The 18900-nt window shown below is 42.7% G+C and overlaps 1 protein-coding gene across 2 annotated transcripts in view; it reads right to left on the bottom strand.

Annotated features, from left to right (window-relative positions):
* The window catches only part of Lypd6 (LY6/PLAUR domain containing 6), a 132222-nt gene that overhangs the window by 29953 nt on the left and 83369 nt on the right, over positions 1-18900 (bottom strand). The window contains exon 1 of one of the 2 annotated variants that reach the window (XM_036186052.1): positions 4230-4347. The exons of the other annotated variant lie outside the window; for it this stretch is intronic. The gene's annotated coding sequence lies outside the window, so the exon portion shown is untranslated. Of the gene's footprint in view, positions 1-4229; positions 4348-18900 lie in introns of those variants that run through there. 2 annotated transcript variants of the gene reach the window in all.

The following is an 18900-nucleotide window of genomic DNA, read 5'->3' as shown; positions in this document are numbered from 1 at the left end:
CTCAAAAAACAAAATTAAAAAAATTTGAAAAATTTACAAATGCTAAATTTATTTACAAATATTTTTATGTTCATTTTTTTGTTTGTTTGTTTTTGGAGACAGGGTTTCTCTGTGTAGCCCTGGCTGTCCTGGGATTAGCTCTGTATGTAGATCAGGTGAATCTGAACCTCAGAGATCTATCTGCCTGCCTCTGCCTCCTTGAGTGTTGGAGTTAAAGGTGCACTTTACCATCCCCCACTATGGTCCCTTTTTTTTTTTTTTTTTAAGTTGGCTAGCTGTTTGGAAAGTAAGGTACCCTCTAATGACTGATGGTGCAACCTTGCCAAGTTGGCGCTCACTAGCTGCTCACACTTTGCTTCCTGAAGCAGACTTGCAAGCAGGATGAGAACAGGCTGCTAATAAACATGACCGATGAACACTGTAGGGGCACTTGACTGAACAACATTAAGGAGACATGGAACAAAGGTCGGTGGTGGCCTTCCCCGACTTGAGACAGCAGCCTAGCTTCATCCTAGTGGAGGTGGCAATGCTCCCTTTCTAGACAATCAGGTGAGTGAGGCAGGGAAGGCGAGTCTACACCTGGGGGACAGGTGGGCACAGTGAATGCTGGAGACTTCTACACCACTGCCCACCCCGACCTGCTTCCTCGACAGTCAGAGATGAAAATGGCAGGAACATTATGTTTGGGACCACAACCATGAACTCACAGATGAATGCAGAAAGAAAACCAGAAGAAGACCAGAAAGAAAACGTGATCTATAAACAGAGGCCTGGCTTTAGAGTTTGCCTGGGCTACTACAAGGCAGCCGGCTCGACTTTCTCTCAGGTACAGCAGCTGGAAGTTCTGGGTCAAGGTGTCTGCAGCTTTGGTGCTTTCTGGGGCCTTTCTCCTTGGAACAGAAGGCCACCCTCTCTGTGTCACCCTCATGCCCTTCTTACTCCTGTGTCCTTGCCTTCTCATGGGGACACCAGTCCCTTTGAAATAGGGCTTCACCATGTTTATGACTTCACCTTAAGCCCAGATACCTCCTTAAAGGCCCCTGTCTCCAAACAGAACCAAACTCGTAGGCACTTGGTGATAAGACTAACTTAAAATCTGGGGGAATCACACTTCAGCCCATGGTACAAAGTTTCATTCATATTATATTTCCTGTCCCATGATATGCCACAGAGCTACTGTTTAAAATGGTAAGTTGTGATACAAGGTGCCACAGAGAGATGCACATGCCTTCCTGCATTGGGGGGGACATGAGGTCTTCTCGTCAGGGACTTCCTGTGGCTCTCATTACTTCCTGAAGTCACAGAAGCCCTGGCCATGTCTACCACGTAACCCCAGATATAATCTGATAGGTGTGGGAAGCATCTTAAGGTCATGTTTAACATTTTACACTATCAAGAAACCGAACTCTGTAGCAAAATGGACAGCACAGAAAACTCAGCATAAAATATGAAGTTAACAGGATGTGGGTTAAGAATGTAAGCTTACAATACCACGTGGGATCACTTTAACTTCTAACCTGTTCGTCCACCACGACTCTATGTAACAGTTGCTTTCTGATTCGTCTTTGATGCCTCTCCTCCCTGCAAGGAGTCACTTACTTACCATCTAATTGATGTCTGCAGCTGTGTAAGTGCAGAACATGATAGTACCTCCCTGTGCTGGGACAAATAACCCAGCTTTGAGACCATGTTTTAAATATGAATTTCAAAACAAAAAGAGATAACAGTTCAGTAATAGAGTTGAAGGTGAGCTTGCCCCAGTTTCTCTTCATAGTTCCTGCCTCCCACTAAACATCCTCAAGAACTCTGGTGAGCATCCCTTGGAAATTCCTCTAACCTCCCCATTGAAAAGTGAACTTTCAAAGCACAAAACCACAAACAGGTAGCACGTGGGACAGGCTGAATGTTGTCCCCTCTCCCCAGATGTCCACATCATCATCTCCAGAAACATGTGAGGGTGAAAAGGAACTTGAGTGTGATTAACTTAAGATTCCTGAGGTGGGGCGATGCAACTGTTTTATTGAGGTGAGCCCATATCATCTCCAGAGTCCCTGCCAGAGAGAGGAAGGAGAGGCAGGAAGAGAAGAGGAGACAGTAAGGGCAAGAAGTTGATGTGGTGTGAGGGGAGGGTTAGAAACACTGCAGGCTAAGAAACGTTCCAAATTCTAGAGGCTGCAAAGGACCTGTACCCTGTCCCAAAGCCTTAAGAAAGAAGCAGTCACCCTAACATCTTAACTTTGGCCTAGTGACTGGTGCTGGACTGCTGACCTCCAGAATGGAAAGGGTTAAAAACCTCTTGTTTAGGCCACTAAGTTTGTAGCAATTGCGGCAGCTATAAGACATAAAACAGCTACTGCAGAAATCACTTTACCTCGCATTATGCCCCGCAGTAATATGCAGAAAACAGGTACATACCTACATTTGTGTTTGTCACCAAAAAATTAAATTTGCTTTCTTGATTTTGAATGACTATCAGAGATTAGAATGAAAAACAGGGTCACACATGGCTTAATCAATAGCTTCTACTGATGGGACAGACTGTCACACACACACACACACACACACACACACACACACACACACACACACACACAAATTAAAAAGTCAAATGGCCACTAGAACAGGAGATCTAACAATGAGTGAAAAAAGGTATACACAGTTGGTTCTAAGTCCTTGCTTATCCATTTTGTCTACACAAGTCTCCTTGAACACCAGTATCACCTACAGGCGTCAAACATTTGCTTGGCTCCAGCGCTCACACACCTGCTGAGTCCTGCTTTTCACTAAGCCCTGGAAACAGTTCAGAAGGGCCTCTCTAATGTCCTATTTAACAAGCTTGGGGACTTATTAGAGCACGCTATAAATTGTCCCTGACTCATACCATCTGCTATTTGTTCCATGTTTAGTGATATATTTGTACGATTTTTTTGCGTGCATACATGCACATATATGTGTGTGTTCAGGCGTGTGCATGTGGGTGCAGGTACCCAAGGAGGCCAGAGGATATTTATTTTGATACAGAGTCTCTCACTGGCCTTGAACTTGCTAACTAGCCTAAGGTGTCTGACAGGTGAGTCCCAGTGACTCCCCTACCTCTCTCTCCCCAGTGCTGGGATTACAAATTGAACCTAGATCATCAAGCATGTAAGGCAAGCTCTTTACTGACTGAGCTATCTATGCAACCCTTTTTGTGTTTAGTACAAACAGACACAGACACACACAGACACACACAGACACACACACACAGACACACACACACACACACACACACACACACACACACAGCGCATTGCTTTTCTTGTCTTGTAGACGAGAAAGCTAAGCTCAAAGGCCAGCTTGCTCAAGATTAGACAACGGCCTTATGTGGGATTTGAAGCTTTGTCTTTCAGCTCATATAACTAAAATACCCAGGTGAAAACTTCCTACACTGGTTTTGCTCATAGAAGGGAGAGCAAGAAAAGCTATCTGAATGATTTGTTGTGAATTCACATGAAATATCAACTAGTTTACAACCTGAATTCTTCAACGTTCAATTCAAGGTCACTGTCAGTGCTCCCCATGTGTCAAACACTGCAAGTGGCATGTCTTTCCTAGGATGTTCCTTCCAGTCACTCCCTAAAGGTTGCTTTGTAGTTGTTGCAGCAAGCATCATGCAATGATGGCATCTAAATGTAACGCCCCTGCAGCTTCCTCAGCACACCCCCTCAGCCCGAGTCTCCAGTTCGAAGGCTGTGTTGAAAATATGTGAGTAACGTATACAGGGATTGAGTTAGCCGACTAGGTTTGAAAACAATTCTTGAGTCTAGTCACTTAATCATGCTATGCCTCCATTTCCTCACTTGCTAAAAGTGCTTACTTTCCACCTCAAACGCTTATCAAGACTACAAATGTTACACAGGAAAATGTCATGTGGTATTTCCTAGTATATGTGTTATTCAGAATCAGTCAGTGTGTTTTGTAAATAAAAAGTAAATACAGTGAAATTTACTTTGTTCAATGTTCAGTTCACATTCCCTAAATCAGAAACAAACAAACAAACAAACAAACAAACTTTGTAACACCTCAAAATGCCTAAGACAAACAAGGACCCATCTGTTTCTTCCTCCTCCTCATCTGCCCCATGGTTACCAAGGCTGGCACAAAGTCAGGAGGGAAGAAGAGATGTGGTATTATGAGAAATCCAGAGTCTGCTTAAAGGGTAAAGAAATTTATTAGGTAGGAAGACTCACTGCAGCCCGGGGTAGGGTCCTGGAAGTCTGAGGTACAGTCCAACGCAGTTCTTCTACCTGGGTCCACCTCAGCATCCAAGTCCACGAGGGAGAGAAGAGCTTGGCCGGCGGTGTATGCATGTCTCAGGTCTTAAGGGTAGGCCGGAGCCACGCCCCAGAGGCAGGTACTTCAAGGTCATGAGTAGGTGGGACAGTTACCTGCTGCATCTCTAGGGGCGGTGCTTCAAGGTTATAGCTAGAACTGGTGTCCACCACTGTGTGGCTGGAGCTCAAGCAGCCCTGGGGCTTTCCCGACAGCCCCCACCAATGAAGCAGACATCTGGGTGCCGCCTTACAAACTCTCCCTATAATGGTCTATGCTGCATATCACGATGTCTGCATATTGCTTTCACTAGACTTGGCTTGTACACAAGGTGTCAATGAAGCAATAAGCACACTCCTCATTCTCTTTCCTACACACCTGTCCTGGCGGTGGACCTGCACTCTTCATGGTGGATCATCACAGATGATGTTAAAGCGACTTTCTGCTCAGCACAGAGATTGTTACTCACGTTGCCATCACTGTAACAGCGACCATGAGCTAAGTAGTTTACAAGGAGAAGGCTTACTTGTGATTTCAGAGGCCTCAATCCATGGTCAGCTGACAGTTGTTTGAGGCCCTACCGGAAGACAGAATATCACGCTGGGGAGAGCATGGAGGACAGCTGCTTACTCCAATGCAGCCAGGAAAGGCGGTGGAGGACGTCACACATCTTCATCGAAACAGTGACTTAACTTCCTTCCACTAGACCCCAATTCTAAAGTCTCTATCACCTCCAGTCCTGGCACAGGCTGTTAACCAAGTCTTCAATACATGGTCCTATGGATACACTTGCCCCAAATATAACAAGATCCACAGAAAAGGGCAAGCTGCATTCCTTTGACCCAATTTGTTCATGAAATGCTTCCAAATGTGTAGAGTTCCAATCCTTTCTTAGCCATGCATTTTTAGGTATTCAATGGAAAACTCCTGAATTCTTAAGTAGTTGAACCTTAATTCTCCCAAGAGTTGGTGACACTGATCCTGCTTAGGGAAATGAGGTCTTTCCTAGGCTTAGGAACGATTAGGAAAAAGGCTAAAGAGAGAGACACCAAAGCTATGGAAGGTTCTGGAAGCTTAATATTACTTGGTACACTCAAAAATGTAATGTATCACTGTCACAACTTGAAATTGATCTTAAAAGCCTAACGAGGAAATTTTCACTTTAATGTACAATGATTCTTTAAGGGTTTTACTGAGATGAAATTAGTATATCATAAAGTTTATAATTCAGTAATCTTTACATTCATAATTATATTCATAATTCTTAACATTGAAAAATCATCATTAGCTAGTTTAGAACATTTCTTTCGTTCCATTTAAAAGTCCTATACCCATTATCAGTCACCCCCAATTCCGTCTTCCCCTGTATTCTGACAACCAGTAATTTAACTTGCATCTCTATAGATTTCATGTGAGCGGAATGACATAGTCTACAGCCTTTTGTGTCTTATTCCCTCAGGTTGTCACAGTGTTTTCAAGGGTTATCTACTTTTTATTATTAATAAAATTCCTTTTATGGCTGAATATTTCATTGCATGAATATAGTACGTAGGTTTATTCATCAGATGATATCGATTTGGAAGGTTTAGATACTATAAATAATGTCATTGTTAATACCCATGTACATTTCTGGGGATCAAGCACACATATTCATGTTTATTAAGCATTTGCCCAGGACTTGGTCTCATGGGTACCAAGAGTCTAACTTTGAGGTGAACTGCCAATGTCTCATTGTAGCTGTGCCATCTTACATCTCTAATTTCTACTTTCTCCACATCCTCACCAGCCCTTACTCTTCTCTTTCTTAATACAAACAATAGTCTACCTAGTACAGATGAAGTTTGTCTCACTGCATTTTATTGTCTACTGTAATTTTCTTGCATTTGTTTGCATTTTCAAATAAGCCAGGAGGTTGAACATGTTTTCATGTGTTTATCTTTCATTTGAATATCTTCTTTGGAGCTAATGTCTATTCAAATCATTTACCCAATTTTGAACTGGACTGTTGATTCTTTATTGTCAAGCTATGAGAGTTCTTATATTTGAATTATATTTTCAAGTGCAACATATGATTATCAAATATTTTCTCACATTCTCTGTATATTTTCTACTTTCTTAAACAAACAAACAGGGTTTTATTATTTAGCCTTGGCTAGCCTGGAACTCCCTGGGTAGACCAGGCTGGCCTCTCACAGAGATCCACCAGATTCTGCTCAAATGCTAAAGGCACAAGCTGCCACACTCCGCATTTTTCACATTCTTGATAGACTCTTTTAATATACAAAAAATTAATTATGATGAAATCTATACATTGCTTTTTACAAATACAGACTTTGTTCCCTTGTAAAATTCAAGTTCAGTTCAGCACAAGAAAGATCTATATACAAGGTACGGTAAACGAATTTGTCTACTTTGTAGTGAGTGGTCAAAGCTATATTTTCCACTTTCCTTTTCATGAGGAAAACAGGATGGGCTGGATAAGATATTAATAGCCCTAATGCTGACATCCCTGCATCAATCATAAAGATTATTACTATTTTCTAGGAACAGAAAAGTGAAAGACACTTGACAAGCATTTATCATTAGTCTAACAGTGACTGAAATGCAGACTCTGCTGAGGGGGGCTACAGATTCTCAGGACCAGATGGCACCTTAATCCCCTAACAATACAAACGCAAACGCTCAGATATTAATATGAAGGGTCTTTTCTAGGACTCTGGTCACTTCCGAGTCCACTGTGCCTTTGGACTATTATAGACACATTGTGTCTCCATTTTATGATGCTGTCATTTGAATATGCACTGCGGGGCCCCATCCCTGAATGCAGCACTTTATGAAGAAGTACACACTCATTTTCACAGCTCCGTGACCTTTCATTTGTTATTTATGAGCTTTTGCAAATCTAATACCACTCTGACAGATTTAATTTGTGGTCTAAATTACCTTTGCATGAGTTACTCAGCTACTGATTTTATTCCAATAGATTACTTGCTACATTCTGGAATAGCGGGAGAACAAGTAGGTTGAGATCTATCAGACATTGTCTACTGGGAAGACAGCTGACAGGAGCTGCATTCAGTATGAATGCTACCAGACAATACAAAGGGGAATTTCCTCACCAGTCACAGATAGAAAGGGACAGAGCCCTAACCCAGGTCAAGTTTCACAAGTTTATACTCCCTCATCTCTATTTTATATAGACTCCACAAATAAGATCCTCCTACTCTTTAAACCAGTTAGCAAAAAGAAAAAATAAATCAGGTACTTCTGTAAGTTACCCTGACTAAAAACCCAAGTGCTACAGGATAAGAGCTCAGTGCCAAGCCAGAACACAGGCAACTGAGCAGCACAGAACTGAAGCAAATTAAAAAGCTATTCATTTAAATTTGAGATGCCTAATGAAAATACAAAGTGGAGTTCTGAAAAGACATGATAGGTCTGGATTTAATTGTTAATATGTACAGAAGGTGATGTACAGAATTGATGATGATGATGTAACTACCCAGAAGAGTTAATTGCAACAGCTGTATGTATAAACTAAAAGCATGCACTTACTGGCCTGAGTCACTTAAATATAATATTCAGACCAAAGGTAACAACTTCCTTGTGTTTGGGAATTGTTCAGATTAAATGGTGACTTTTAAATGTGCTTAAGATTTCTTTGACATGTCTCTATTGTGAAGTAGATCCTACATCTTCTGCCCTTGAATCTGAGCCAACCTTAATCAGTTGATCAGAGGGTGTAGAAATGATATCATTTGTGAGGTAGGTCATAGAAGGCAATGCCACTTATATGTAGTATGCTGGGGTTGTCACGCTAGAACCCTGTGACATCTGAAGTCAGTCTTAGTGATGAGGGTGGCATGATGCAAAGAAAGCATAATAGCCCATCAGGGCTGCTGAGACTCATGGAAAGAGAAACTCCCAGCCAGTCCCAATGCTCCAGCACCACTCTGCCTCCTGGCCCACCTCGAGCACCATCTGATTACATCTTACAGAGGATCTTAGAACAGGCTAAGCCCTTTCCAATTCCTGAGCCACTGACCATGAGCAGTAATGATTATGGCTCATGTGTTGTGATTTGTTAAGCAGGAAACAGAGCAAAAGAGCTAACTAGGAATTTGAATTCGAGATCTTTTTCACATTGTTTAGACGTTCAGCTATCCAAATCCAGCAGGCTGTAACTACAGCTGAGAAAGGGCCCAAGAACTGTCCTGTGTTTTTAACTGTTGGGGCCCAGATAGAACCAGTATGATAACTTTGCTTTCAGGGATTTCAACCCTACCCCTCTGCTGTGAGCCTCCTTCCACCTTTATTCTTACACTGGTTCTTCCCAAGTGTGGCTGCCACAACAGCATTCTCTGGGAGACTCTAGCCCAACTGCCCCAAAGCCTTAACAAAGCAGGGAGGTAGGTACACCCTTGGATCTCTAACTGGTTAGGGCAACTTGGTACTCCAATCAGAGAGGGCCTTTATCTCTGGAACAAGATCATAGTGTGAGATCCATCAATATCAGAGTAGTGGGGAATTGGTTTTCAAAAGGAACCAGTGTCCTGAGATCTGAAGAAAAAAATGTCTGGAAGCTGGGACATCAGATTCCTATTCATGTCCACTCTGATGTATAATATAGCATTTGAATAATGCTTTAGTCTAGAATGAATATTTCTGCAAGAAAGCAGAAATACTACCTTTCCATGTGATTCTTTTCCACATTAAAAAAAATTAGCTAAAGCAATGATGACAGTTTGAAGGGGCATCCATAGCCAGTTCTCCTATGAAACCCTACTTCTTCTTCTTCTTCTTCTTCTTCTTCTTCTTCTTATTATTATTATTATTATTATTATTATTATTTTATTTTGGTTTTTTGAGACAGGGTTTCTCTGTGTAGCTTTGCGCCTTTCCTGGAACTTGGAGACTAGGCTGGCCTCAAACTCACAGAGATCCTCCTGCCTCTGCCTCCCGAGTGCTGGGATTAAAGGCGTGTGCCACCAGCCCCCAGCGAAACTCTACTTCTTACTGGAATGGCTTTACACTAACCTCAATCACATGCTGTCACTAGGGAACACTGTTAAGTACATGTGACCCACACTACTGGCAACTGTTGCTGGATTCAGCACTGGACACAACCAGGCCAATTAGTGTTCTTGCATAGTTTTCCTTTAGAAAAGACAACAGCCCTCTCTGGAGTAAGAGACTAACATATAAAGCCTAGGAATCTGCGAATGCTACACTCCTCTCCACTTGAAAGAGGACAAAGAAGCTGGCTGGCTGGCTTAGAGAGATGAGGAAAAAGTGAGGAGAACTCCAGTGATGTTCAGAGTCTGGGACAACTCTTAACTCTTCCCTTATAATTTAGTACCCTCACTTCCCAGCCAACAGATGCCCACTGTTAGTTTAAGATTGAGATGTATTTCCTGTCCCTTGCAACCAAGAGTCTTCCTAAAGGGTCCACCTACCACCTTAAATTTCCCTAGGTAACTAATATTTGTTTAACACAGTACAGCTTTAAGCTTAACCAGCTACACATTAAAGCACAGAGGACTTTAAAATGCCCATCACAGAGAACTCGCTAGAGATGGCTTCTTTTGGATTTTATAGACACTAATGTTTCATTTCCAACTTATGGCAAGAAAAATGTTCACATTCCTGATTTGAACTGAAGATTCATTTGTACAGAAATCAATACTTTTAAAAAAAATGTGCATTTCTTTTTCTGAAGCCAATGAATGGCAAGACTAAAGTTATAGGAAAAGGGTGTCCTCCTGCTTTGTCCCAAACTCATTTAATGGTCAATTGCATCAAAAAACCTTCAGTTCCTAAAAGATAAATGATACCTGGGAAGTATGCCTGGCAACGTAGTCTCACATTAAAAGATGCTGAATTTGCTCTAGGAGCTGTTTCACTTGCTCACTGTTCCTACCAACTTGAAAACTTTTGAGAACTGATGATAAAGCATTTTCAAGAACAAACAATAGGGTAGGAATGAATCAAAGGGTTCCCCACACAGGAATGGGCGCTGGAAAAACTTCAGCCGGCTATCTTTCTTTAAGCTACTTGGAAATAAGTGAAGGTTGGGAAATTTTTTCTTTGGGTGTCTGTAGTGGCTAGCCATCCCAGCATTGGCCTGGAAGTTCCAACCCCCAGTGAGGCTTCGGTAATGGTCACACCCACAAGGTGGGGCGGAAGAGGAAGCGGAAGACCCAGGATCCAGAGGAGGTCTCTCTCTCTCTTGGTTCTGGGACGCTGGACACAGGAGGTAGACCGAGCAGAGTTCTCCAGAGAACACTGCCAGACTGCGCCATACCTTTGCCAGACCCTACAACCTATCCCTTCATTTGTAAGTTACCCCCAAAATAAACCTCCCTTTTAACTACGTGGAGTGGCCTTAATAATTTCACCAATAGGTGTCCTTTCTATATGTTTAAAAATGTCATAGTTTCATTTAAATTTGTATGGGATTTCTATCCCAGAGACTTCCAAAATACACAGACATATCAGAAGGCACCCAGAATCAATATGAAGTTATCAGTGCATTAAATCAGGTCAAGACATACCCTTATGTTCAAAATAACCCATTTGATAGGTATGGGGAGACCTTCTGGAATTTCTTATAGGAGGAGAGAACCTGTCTTCTCATGGAAAAAAAAAAGTTATAGCCAATATTAGAGTTTAGATACAAAATGTCTACAAAGGTGCATGTTGAAAGGTTTGATTGACAACAGATGGGGGTTAGGGAAGTGACTGGATCCTGAAAGCTCTGCCCTCATTCATGGATTTTGTGTCTGTGGGGCTCTATTAAAGGAACAAGTTCACTAGGAGCATAGTGTGAAGACAGACTTCATTTTCATCCCTACCTGCCTCTCTGTGCTTCTAGTCACCATGAAGGGAGCAGCTCTTCTCCACCACAGACTTCCCCAATGATGCTCTGCCTCACCACCAGCCCAAAACAATGGCACCACTGACCTTGAGACATCTGAAACCACAAGGCAGAGGTGTGGTGCGATTGTGTACCTCGAAATATTGTGTGTTCCCCAAAATAAACTTATCTGGGGTCAGAGAGCAGGACAGCCACAATGTTAAACATGAGGATAGGCAGTGGTAGCACACGCCTTTAATCCTAGTATTTCAGAGACAGAAATACCTAAGGATCTCTGAGTTCAAGGCCACATTGGAAACAGCCAGGCATGGTGACTTACGCCTTTAATCCCAGAAATCCAGCCTTTAATCCCAGGGAGTGACGGCAGAAAGAGAAAGATTATATAAGGCCTGAAGACCAGAAACTACAAACATTTGGCTGGTTCAGCATTTTGGCTGGTTAAGCTTTTAGGCTTTGGAGCAACACAGTTCAGCTGAGATTCATTCTGGATGAGGACTCAGAAGCTTGCAGTCTGAGGAAACAAGACCAGCTGAGGAACCGATGGTGAGGTAAGGTAGCTGTGGCTTGTTCTGTGTCTCTGATCTTCCAGCATTCACTCCAATAACTGGACTCAGGTTTGATTTCATTAACAAGAACTCTTTAAGATTCATGCTACACAGAGGAAATCAGGCTGCCTGTCAGGTGATTTTCACAGGGATGTGTCACAGTGACAGCAATCCACCATAGATATTGTCTTTAAAAATGGTTTACATCTTAACTCTGAGGCTAAAACACTATTTTCAAATAACTGGATTCCTCACTTCTAAATCTTAACCATGTTTCTCACTTGATAAAGTACATGTTTAGGAAGCAGACTGTGCTAGTACCCATACTCCCACCAGGTAGGTCTCTGATACCTTCAGGTACATACCATATTAGTTTCATTGCTTTGGAAAGGCAGTTGGGTTTCCTAACCTGTTACATGATTTTTTTTAAGTACATTTGCCTACTTAAAACAGTTACATAAAGGAAGGAAGGATTTCATCACCCTGAGCATGAAGACAAATAAACACAGTCAGTGAACTCCACATCCCTATGGTCGAGGTTGTAATCCTTCCTTGAAAATATATCATCTTCATTTGCAAGTCTTTGTAAATAATGACTACTAAAGAAGTGGATTCTTGTAGCAAAAGGGAACATAATAAGATTTTACATAGTATGCATTCAAGCAGAAAAGGCTGTAGGGGGTATTAATAAAAGAAGGCTGTCTTTGATAATAGAATATCTTTGTTTTATTTTTACAGATAAAACAATTCATTTCTTAGGGTACCCCCAAGTAGCCTCTGGTGGGTAAGGAAATCCAGGCATCCAAACTGACTCGGACAGCCCACGTGGAAGGAGCCAAGTGCTAGCCCCACTGTTGTTGTCTTCTCCGTGCAGTGCTTCGACCCAGACCTCAGCTGTCTCCCCTGTTTACTACTTCCCTCATCCACCCATTCATCTCTTCAGCATCCTCCACAAAGCACCTACAGATCATGTATGTGGTTAACATTTCCAGGCTTCCTCACAGACTCTTTAACTCTGTTAGAAAAAAGATTCAGTTTATTCTTCAAAAAAAAGAGTCTGTGAAGACAGATTGCTAAGAACATGAAAAGGAATGTTGACATCCATTCAATATTCAATACTAGTCAAGGAGATTGAGGAGGCCTGTGAGTTATCTAGTCAAGAATGACTATGAAGGCTGAGTGAGAGGGCATGGACCTGTAATCCCCAATACTAGGGAGGCCGAAGCAAAAGGGTGGTGAGTTCAAGAGATCCCCAGGATACTTTCTAGGACCCTCCCCCCAAATAACAAAATGAGATAGATAGACAGATAGATAAATAGATAGATAGATAGATAGATAGATAGATAGATAGATAGAAAGAAAAAGAAAAAGGAAGAAGAGGAGGAATGAAGGAAGAACAGAAGGAAGGAGGGAGAAGAGGAGGAGGAAAAGGAAGAGGAGGAGGAGGACAACAATGACGATGACGCCAACAACAACCATTACAAAGACGACATGGTTTGATGTGCTGTCCTCACAACTGAGGCCAAGGCCAGGTAAGATGTGAGAGATACCAGGCGGAGGAACCATGATAGGACTATACCAACCTTCACAGACCCTCTGAGATGCACATCACAGGCACTGTCAGCAGAAATTCAACAAACACTCATATTCCTAAGTCTTCTCTGGAAAAAGAAAAAAAAAGATGGAGGTAGCATGGAGAGACACAGGTGTCCAAACAACCTGAGAGACAGGTGCTGGCTGTGGAATGCCCAGGACTCTGATTCACGGGGATCCCATTGAAGCTTTCCAGGCTCTGACCAACAATGGAGACCAAATTCTGGTTTCTGGAAAACCCTAAGATTCCAACACTGTCTTTGAGTATGGATCTTGGAGGAGGGGACTGAGGTAGGTGTTCCAGTGGCAATGGGAACTGTTAGAGCTGGCCAAATAGAAAGTCTACAAGGCTCCTCATAATCTGCTTCCTGCCTGCTACTTCTCCCTTGACATGCCACGTGACAGAAGTTCCTCCGATTTCCAAGGTGAAAAGAAGACTGCTTCTTCCCCAAGGCCTTGGCTTTAGATGTCCACCTTAGTAAATCTGTGCTCTGCTTAAGTCATATGTCACTCCAGAAAGCCCTGTCCTGTGAGAGGAACAAGATCACCACCTTCTCCATTTCCTCGCATGGATTTTCCCTATTCACAGCAGGTGGAGGCTTTTTTTCACAACCCCAAGACAGTAATGGAAGTTGGCTTTTTTACTTCATTTTTTTTTTTTTTTTGACAGATTTTGGTTCAAATTTTAGCTCACTGCTGGTTAGGACTATGACCTTGGACATACAACTTTTCCTTTCTTCACCTTTAAAAAGGGGTATCATCTACCCTGACATAAATGTGGGTTGGGTTATTATGAATTGTTTCCTTTAATTACTATTATTAAAAACTCACATTATGATTATTAAGTTGATTGCCTTTCCTGCTTGATTATGACCTCCTGGAAGGCATAAATTTTATGCAGCATTTGGCTTCTTTTTACCTTTCCAGGACTGAGTAGGTAGGCTATGTCTGAAAGCAGGTTTGTTGAGTGAACTGATGCTGTATAGACCATAATCACAATATAGTAACTGTCTTCTATAAGATTAGAATGAAGTATGTGCATTCTGATTCATATCATACACATTTGAATGGCATGCTACAGGAATTCTGAAGAAGAATGAATTCGGAGGTTCTTGAGAGGTACCTGGAAAGGGTGACATCTTTTAGGGGCAGTATGTCCACCATACTGCCCCTAAATGACAGCTCAATAAGTGAAAGGCTTACCATGCAAGCATGAGAACCTGTGTACAACACCCAGAACCTGTGGACAAAGTAAGTAAGCCGTCTGGGTATGGTGCATGTGCTTATTACAATCCCAGTACTGGGGAGGTCGAGACAGGTGGATTCTGGGAGCTTGGTGAACAAACTTAGCCTATAAAACAAACTCCAGGCCATGAGAAACCCTGCCTCATAAACAAAGTGGACAGCACCCAAGGAATGATAGATACCCACTATTGTCCCGGGCCTCCACATGCTTGTAAATACACACGCATCTGTATACAGCAGCAGTAACAGAAAAAAAAAGAAAAGGAAAGGAAAGAAAGAAAGAAAAGAAAATCAGTCTTCTAGATATCTCTCAATCCAGTCAGCTAATGAGCAGGAGTAACCTGAGCAGCCAACTTGGGACCATATGCACCCTTAATAAGGACCCTAAAGTGAGAGCCAGTAATTTTGGTAATTTAGATGTTCCATGGAGAAGTCACAAAGTATTTGTTTAAAGTGAATTGGTCAAAGTTTTCAGAAGCAAAGAAAAATATCATATGATAAGGGCTGCAGGAAAAAATGAATCTTCTATCAACAAAACTGTGAAGAAGGAAAAGAAAACTGTGAGTTTTGCTGTCACACCTGACTATAAAAGCTATGTCCCAGTGAGGATAGTTCTTAGTTCAAGATGAACCACAGGTTTCTCTCCTATCTGAGGTCTCAGACACCCCTGTGCATCTTGGAATGCATCTCTGGGGTTAAGGGAACAGCATTGTGCCCAGGAGATGACCTCTCTTTATGAAAGGTTCCAGGTTAACCCAGTTCCCTGACTCCCATGCCCTGTCCCATCTGAGGTGCAGCAGTGAGGATGGCAGATGGAAGAGGAGGCTAGGAGCCTGTCACAAGAGTCAGTCTATGAGTTCTTCCAGCTGCCTGTGCATTTTATCTCCTTTGCCTGCTGGGCCAGGTGCCTACATCTGCTGATGTACCTCAGCAACAGCCAAACAATCCAGGACCCATTCCATTTTATAAAGACTTGGATAAATCTCTGTGATCCTTCTAATTACAAAGTAAATCTACTAGTACTAGGACACAGGAAATGAGAGGGAAGAGAACAGATGCTAAAATTCTATTACAACACGAATGAACCCAATGGACTTTACATCAAGTAAAAGAGGCCTGGCTCAGCAAAACAAAATACTGCCTAATCTCGGGATGAGCATAATCTAAAAAATGTGAACTCCCAGAAGCAGAGAGGAGAATGACAGTTGCCAGAGACTGTTGGTGGATGGGAGTGAAGCAGCAGCTGCTGGGCAAAGTGCAGAGTCCCAGTTAGAGCAGAGGAATTTACTGTTCAGCAGGGTGAGTACAGTTGATAATATAATAGTTGATATTTATAAACTGCTTAGAAAGTAGAGCTTAAGCATTCTTAACACACACACACACACCAACAGATGAGTGATATAATAGGTTTATAGCCATCAGCCTGATTTAATTATTTCACAATATATACACATTCTAAAAGATTGCATTATGCATCATGAATGTATATATATATATATATACACATGACATAAAGATGAATGAATACATAGTAAATATATAAATAACAGAGAAAACTGAGAAGTGCTATGGCCGGGGGAGAAGGGCAAAGATCCTGGATCCGGTGAAGCTTCGCCTTCTGTGACCCTTAGTACATAAGCTTCTGCTGGAGCTCTGCCCCTCATTCTGGGGCTGTAAGTTTGTGATTTTGTCCTTAAGGACAGCCCCACTCTAAACACCTAGACCAGTGGACCCTGGCCAGAGGAAGGCAAATAAAATATTTCCTATTTATAACAAGAACTTGCCTCACTAGGAGAAAAGGTCGGTTAATGAACAGAGCACTGTAAGCGAGGGAAAGATGGCATGCTGACAAAGGGCGTCCTTCTCAAACCCAGGGAAGTGGAACTGGGGCACAGAAAACCATCAACCATACAAAAGCCCTCCTCTGGACGCTTCCTCATGCACCGCTTCTGGGGAAATCACCCAGCAGCACTTGAAGGAACAACACTGGGATCCCTTAGCCAACGGACAACAGAAGGACCTAGCTCAAGATAGCTTGTCTGTCAGCCAGCCTAAGAAAGCACAGGGAAACACTCCATTCCATCACACTAGCTGGCCCAGTGGTCTGGGACTAGACAGTCTCTTCCTCCCTCTGCCCTGGAGCTGGACAGGAGGTCCCAAAGGACACCAAAGCTGCTTCTCATGGCCAGAAGCCAGGCTGGGCAGGAATAACTTGTGGTTTGAGGGCTCTCCTCTATCTTAGGATTATCGTGAGGATAAAATGGATTGTGTGTAGAAGGCAGAGCAGTCAGGTCTAAGAGCAGGTGCTCTGGAGCCGTTCAGCCCAGGCTAGACTTTGCTACAGCTCTGTCACCTTGGGTAGGTTTCCTACCCCACCCTGTGCCTCAGTCTCATCCTCTTCAGAAGGGAGAAAGCACAAGCCAAAGCTCCTATGGCTCTCATAGATTAACAGGGGGAAGGAACTGAACAGACTTGAGTCAATGCCGACACATGCTTGCCAGGTAATGGAATTCTCAAAGTTGCCTTAGGCTGTTGAGGAAGGCACCTGGTTATCCATGGAGGTCAATGCCCTGCTGGCAACTGTTGGCTTTCCACTCTGGGAGCGACCTGTGACAGGTTTCACAGAGGTATTCAGAAGCACCAGGTCCAATGGAAAGGAAGCCAACATAGACAGAAACCGTTTCTACCAGCCTTGTCTAGCTTGCTAAAATCAGCGTCCTTGCCTGAGGATAAAAATGCAGGGCAAGTGAAATAAGGCAGATTCAGGAAGGTCTAGGGAGAACTTTCCAAATTTGAGAATGCCTTCTCCTTAAAGGGGGAGCGGCCTCAGGCACACAAGCTGTCTTACCATCAGTATAAACTGATTAATGCTAATTAAGATAATGTTTAGATAATATTGATACATATATAGAAAACCCTCATGCTCCTCAATGCATAAGGCCCATTTCTAGCTAAAAGCTAAATGAAAATTGGCAAATAAGAAAAAAACACATTCAAATAAAATAGATTCATTAAATATGAAGGAAAATAGCAATGGCATGTTTATTGAGCAGTTAGTTACTAGTGGGCTAAGAAAAATGGAATGTCACTGTTTCAGCATTATTTTTTATTTTACTTAGAAAAAATAGTAATTTCACTCAGCTCATTAACTGCAAAGCACTCTGGCAAGTGATGTCTTTAATCCCCGCTACCCTTATAGACTAGGCTTACCGCCCTACTTTACACGTGAATAAACTGGGATACCACAAACACTGCACACACTAAGGCACTGGTTCAAGGGTCCGGGACACTGCTTCAGTAAGCTCTGCCCTGAAGGAAATAAAGTATCTCAGGGAAGGGATGATGGAGGAAGTGCGGGAATGAGGTAACATTTCTGGTAGTCAGAGGACAATAGAAGGGCCTGAAGAACTATATAGCACCTCCTGCTGGAGGGAAGAGATCACTGAACATACTTTAACAGTGTCTGACTGTTTTTGTTCAGAGTTCAGCAGAAGAGAGACTTGGGTAGCATTCCTGGGAAAATGGGGGCTGGATCTGGTAGGGAGCAACAGTTAGGTAAACGTGTGAACCTCTGGCAAGGGGAGAACAGAGAAAAGATGAGGAACGGGGAGTGAGGAGGATGGGAGAAGGGCTGACAAGTGATTTCCAAGATTTCAGCCTGCAAACACTGTCGCCACCAGATTAACGTGCAGGCGTCCCTGCTGGTAAGATTTAGCCATCAGCAACCACCCCTGAAAGTAAAGTCCAGGCAGTTCTGATTGCAGTAAAGTTGAGGAAACCTTAGGGTGCTTCCCAAGTTGTTGGTAAAAGGAAACAGTCCCAAAGGCCTTCTGTTCTTTCACAGGCCCTGGCAAACATCACCCAGCTCCCAGTTCCACTCAATAAAGGGACTATTAAGCTGTCCAACACTGGAAGCAGAGAGCCTTTCATTCCACCACCCCTGTGAGTAATGGTAACTGAGGGCTAAGACTTGGTGGTGACTTGAAATTTTCCATCTTACCTGACTTTCTTATCACTTTCTCTGATGTTATTCACAGAAGAAAAAGGCAGGCCTGGGGGAGGGGGGTGAAAAGGAATATAGAGTAGTGTGGTCACCAAAATGAAGGAGGGGTCACAGTGCAGTCATCTTGAGCACACTCTGTAAAATTGGGGCAACCTACTTTCAACCTACTACCAGACAGTCTATGTAGCCACACAAAATTCTGCAAGGGCTCTTGTGAATAGAGGGAAAAACCCAACCTGAGTGTGTGGTGCAGAGAATTAGAACCAAGAGGCAAAGGAACTAGGTTACAGGGCCTAAAAGGACTTGGACTTGATATGACTCACTTC

The sequence above is a fragment of the Onychomys torridus genome, chromosome 4 (assembly GCF_903995425.1).
Source record: "Onychomys torridus chromosome 4, mOncTor1.1, whole genome shotgun sequence".
NCBI classification, from domain to species: Eukaryota; Metazoa; Chordata; class Mammalia; order Rodentia; family Cricetidae; genus Onychomys; species Onychomys torridus.
This window is presented reverse-complemented; position numbering and strand designations above follow the sequence as displayed.